A 5,763-nucleotide genomic window follows, 5' to 3' on the forward strand; every position below is an offset into this window, starting at 1 on the left:
ATTTCTCTGAAAAAATGTTGAAAGACCCCAACCACTATGAAAATATTACATATATTCTATAAAATCTTAATATCAGGAACCTTAAAAAAAATTTCCCCACCTCTTTCTAATTTATGAGGTTTTAATAATATTATGTTTTTTAAATTCAAAACTAAACAAATACTGTATATACAAATTTTATTTTTATAGAAGGGAAAATTACACTAACACCCTTGAGGTTTGTTTTTAATACAATTAGCCCCTCACGTTCTAGAAATTATATCTCCTCCCTAAGGTTTAACCTTCCATTATAATTTAATCCTTCCATTTGTCAACCATTAAGTCAACTAGTGCAAAAACAATTAATATAAGAAATTAATTTTTTTTAAATACGTATTTCCCTCTCACTAAAAAAAAAAAAATTTAAAATTACAAGATGAGTAAAGAAAACCTGCAGAGAATTACAAAAATTTATTCAATACATATATTATTATACTATTAACATTTATGTAATACTATGGTACACAAGTTTTTGTAGTGTTAATTATCACAAATATTATAATTAGATCATGTTCAATCATAACTAAAAAAAATAGTTATGACCAAACACCACATAACCAAATATCTTTTGCATCATAATCAAAATAATGTTGTAATCAATCATTACAACTAACATCATAATAGGTCATAACCAAGACTGAGACATATAAAAATTAAATTTCCTAAACTATGAATTATTTGTTAATTTTATATATTCAAACAAAGGTAAAATAGGCATTTTAAAAAATTAATTACTTATAGTTTTAGATTTTTTTCCATTAGTTGACTTAACGTTGACTAACAAAAGGATTAAATTGTAATGGAAATTTAAACCTTAGAGAGGAGATGTAATTTTCAAAACCTGAAGGGTACTTGTATTAAAATCAAACCTCAAGGGATATCGGTGTAATTTACCCTTTATAGAAATATAGTTGCATTTTCATGTAACATATAACATTATCTGAACAACCTTTTCTCCTTCTAATTACATTCAGGAGAAAAAAAAAATTTATTTTAAATAGTTTAATAATAAAATTTCACTTTTGATTTTCATAACTTTAATTTAAATAATATGAATATTAGATTTTTAATTCTATTACAATGCGATGATCCCTCTGTTGCTCTCAAAAAGTTTTGATCCCACTAGTTTTGTACTTGTTATTTTTTCATTCAAATTGTTAATGTTGTAGAACATTGTAATAAAATTAAAAGGATAAAGGGAAAATTACACAAATAGTCTCTGTAGTTTGGGGCTTGTGTCACTTTGGTTTCTCACTCTTCAATTGTGGCACATTTGACCCTGAATTTTGAATCTTGTTCCAAATAAGGACAATTAAATATATAATTAGATTTTTCAAGGATAAAATTGTCAATTTGATAAAATATAAACTAATTTGATAAAAATAAATGTGAAACAACACTATGCTTAGTTATCATTTTTCAAAAACACTTTTTAGAAAATTCTACTTTTTATTTTCCGTGTTTTTTTGTTTTTACTGAATTTTTTAAATATTTTGAGCATTTTTTTTTTAATTTTTAAACATACCTAACATACATATACCTAAAAAGTAAAAAAAAAATTGAAAAAAATCTTTTAAAAATTCACTAAATACCAAAAATACAAAAAAAAAATTCGAGAATTCAGTGCATTTTTTGTATTTTTATGCATTTATTAATTTTTAAAAATATTTTTTCACAAATTTTTTACTTTTTAGATACATCTAAGTAAGGTGCATCTAAAAAAGTAAAAAAAATGTTTAAAATTTTAAAAATATTCACTAAAAACAAAAAAAAAATGAAAATCAAAAAACTCAATTTTCAAAAAATTTAATTCAAAAAACTCAAACCAAATACACTGAATGTTTTTGAATTTTTAAAAATTATTTCTACCTACTAAAAATAAAATAATGTAAAATTGATAAATCTTTTAGACATTTATTTTTTTTTTTACCAAATTAATTTTTATTATGTGTTTGGATGATGATCATGCAAAATTAATTTGAAAAAATTAATCATGTAATTTTTATTAATTTTACATAATTTTATCATTGGTGGATAAAAATAATTTTTAAAAAATTAAAAATATTTTTTTGACATTTATTTTTGTCAAATTAGTTTATATTTTATCAAATTGACTATTTTACCCTTGAAAAATCTAATAATATGTTCAATTGTCTTTATTTGGAACAAGATTCAAAACTCGGGGTCAAATGTGTCACAATTTAAAAGTCAGGGATCAAAGTGACACAAGTCCCAAACTATAAGGACTATTAGTGTAATTAAACCAAGGATAAATTACAAACACACTATTTGATGTTTTTTTAAAATATAAATTGTCCCATATGCTTCTGAAAATTACATTAAGTTCCTTCAACTTTGTAGTTGCATAACAAATGACTCATTTCATTAATAAATGATTAAGTTAATTAATAATTTTTAACAATGTCAGAAATATATTTCAATTAATAAATCGGGTAATTTTATTGTTGTACAAAAGAGTAGTTAGGAATTTCAATTTTTCTCATTAATTTTGTTAAATAAAAAATTTTGACAGTGAAGTATTTGTAAACCTATCTAAAAAAAAAGTATTTTTAATTTTCAAACCACAAGGAACAATCAGTATTTTAAGCAAATCTCAGGAATATATTTGTAATTTATCCAAATTAAAATGATGAAATTTAAGAGTATTGCTATTAGTACTCCAATTAATACTTTGGATCCTCACTTATAAAATTTAAAACCCTAAAAATTCCCAAAACAATACAAAAATTATCCTTCTAAAAATATCACACTCACCAAAATGCACATCCCTTAGCATACCTCCTAAAAACATGTCATCTCCCAAAACCGTTAGTTGTTGAACTCTCATCTCATCATTGAATGCAAGCATCTTCCCACTGTCAACTGTTTAACTCTCACCGTTGAACTCAAGCTTCTTCTCACCGTCGGCAGAGTTCCGTTGTCCATCTTTGTTATGCGCGATCTCTCAAACTTGATTTCTCTTTGCCATCAACCTTCCTCATAGTCGATCTCGCACCACCAATATCTCACTGCCGACCTCTCTCTACTGTCAATCTCTCCGCTACTATGTTTAGACATGTGTTGTCGAACAAATTATCTATGTCCGCATGAGGGAATGAAGGGAAAGTCAGGGTCTTGCCCATGCTCAATCCACACAAGTCTCAACTCGTAGATATAATATTTATGAAGATTATACAAAATTATTTATACTTGGACCCTCCAAATTTTTTATAATTTTATTCATATGTTATATCTAACTGTACATACTCATAGTTCCTCAAAAGTTTTTTTGTTTTTTATTTATAAATAATCAATGATATACTACACCATAAGGATTCATAACATAAAAATAATGGTTCATAACTTTTTTTCCCACAATAATTCATTATATTTTAATGTTCATAACATTATCACTGCTAATGTATATATGATATATATTTCTACATATATTAGGTATTGATTTCCTAGATATATTAGGTATTGTCACAGTTAGGTCTCTTATATGATACTATTTCTCATAGTTAGATTTCCAGTAGGAAACTCTCTCTCAGCCTATATATACATGCCTTCTATTGTATAGGACAATTCATTGAATACAATACATATTATTTCATCTCTCTCTCTATATATATATTATTCTAATATGGTATCAGAGCTATAGGTTAAGCTCTTAGTGTTCTTCGTCTTACCGGCGGGCAGCAACCTTGCCTTAGTTGCCCGCTGGACTTCAACCCATTCCGATGTCATATTTTCCTATCAATATCGCTTCGTGGTGATCTCTTCCTTTGTTCGCTGGTTTATTCCTGTCCCAAATATTTCTATCATATTTTTTTTTTATTTTTTTTTATTTTTTTGTGTTTTTGCTCCACTTTGTCTTTCCCTCTACTTCAACTTCACATAGATTTCTATCTTCAAACCTATTTGAGTTTGAGGGGGGTATTACACTTGTATCATGGCACTACGCTAAAATTGGGCTTTAGCGGCGGTTTTTTACCGCCGTTAAAGGCTGTAAAACCGCCGTTAAAACCTTTAACGACGGTATTAACGGCGGTTTCGTTACTGCCGTTTATGCGCGTGTCGGAAAAAGTACAACCGTCGTAAAAAGGTAAATTACCGTCGTTAAAAGTCGACCAAAAACGGCGGTAATATAGGACCAAAAATGGCGATTTTTTACCGCCGTAAATAGGTTCAGATTTTTTCAAAAAGTAATTCTTTCTTCTTGCACTCCCTAAGTTTTGAACCCAAGACCTCTCATCCACCCACACCAACCACTCTGCCATAGCCACTCTTCATGAAATATATTCCCTAAATAAATATTTAAACATTACTTTTACTTTATTATAGATGGTTTCGCCGGAGCTCACCGGAGCTCCGCCGGCAAAGACCGCCGTCATTAATGGCGGTAATGATTGGGCATTAGCGGCGGTTTTGTTACCGCCGTTAAAGGCGGGCATTAGCGGCGGTTTTGTTACTGCCGTTAATAGAGGGTTTCATTACCGTCGTTAAAGACACTTTAGTGGCGGTTTTTTTAACGGCGGTAATGAAACCGCCGTTAATGATAAATTAACGGCGGTATTAACGGCGGTTTTCGTTACCGCCGTTAATAGTACCTTTAACGGCGGTTTTCGTTATTGCCGTTAAAAAAACCGCCGTTAATGCCCTGTTTTGGCGTAGTGTGGTGAACATGGTTATACACCATACAAACCACCAAAGTTGCCCCTTGGTGCACAATCCAAGCCGCCTCCTAGCGCACTCAGTTATCTGTTGTCATCATCGTTCAGTACTACGTCATAAGTTATGTGTGTGTCACGCTTGTTGGTTCAACATCCAGTTCTCTACATCGGTCCGGCATGACTCCCGTAAACTGTCCCGACATTGATTCCGGTTAGCACATACATCGGTTCGGCATGACCCCTTTAAACTGTCTCGACATTGATTCCAGTTAGCTCCTACATCGATCCCGCATGACCCCTTTAAACTATCCTGACATTGATTCTGGTTAGCTCCTACATCAGTCCGGCATGACCCCTTTAAACTGTCCTGGCATTAGTTCCAACCAGTTCCTACAATGGTCCGATACAACCATAAACTATCTCTCGGCATTAGTTCTAACCAGTTTCTATATCGGTCCGGCACGATCTTAAATTATCCTGGCATTAGTTTCAGCCAGTTCCTACAATGGTCTGACACGACCATAAACTGTCTCCCGGCTTTAGTTTTGGCCTTTGATCTATTTCAAGCGCCCTTGCTCCCGTTCGGATTTTGCAATCTATTTGTCTTTTATTTTATTTAGTTTTATTTCATGTTTTAGTTTCTCTCTCCAAACTCAAGATATTTATCCTCCTTGAGTTTGAGGGGGGATGTTAATGTATATATGGTTTATATTCCTACATATATTAGGTATTGATTTCCTAGATATATTAGGCATTACCACGATTAGGTCTCTTATAGGATACTCTTTCTCATGGTTAGATTTCTAGTAGGATACTCTTTCTCAACCTATATATATAAGCCTTCTATTGTATAGGACAATTCATTCAACATAATTCATTCAATACAATACATATTATTTCCTCTCTCTCTCTCTCTCTCTCTCTCTCTCTCTCTCTCTCTCTCTCTCTCTATTATTCTAACAATCACAATGGTTCGTAACTAAAAAATTTTTATTTTATTTTGTGGTATACCCCTTCAAAACATAAACACAATAATTTATAACTAAGGAGT

Source organism: Camellia sinensis, chromosome 6 (genome assembly GCF_055761805.1).
Source record: "Camellia sinensis isolate YWXY chromosome 6, ASM5576180v1, whole genome shotgun sequence".
In the NCBI taxonomy this organism is placed as follows: domain Eukaryota; kingdom Viridiplantae; phylum Streptophyta; class Magnoliopsida; order Ericales; family Theaceae; genus Camellia; species Camellia sinensis.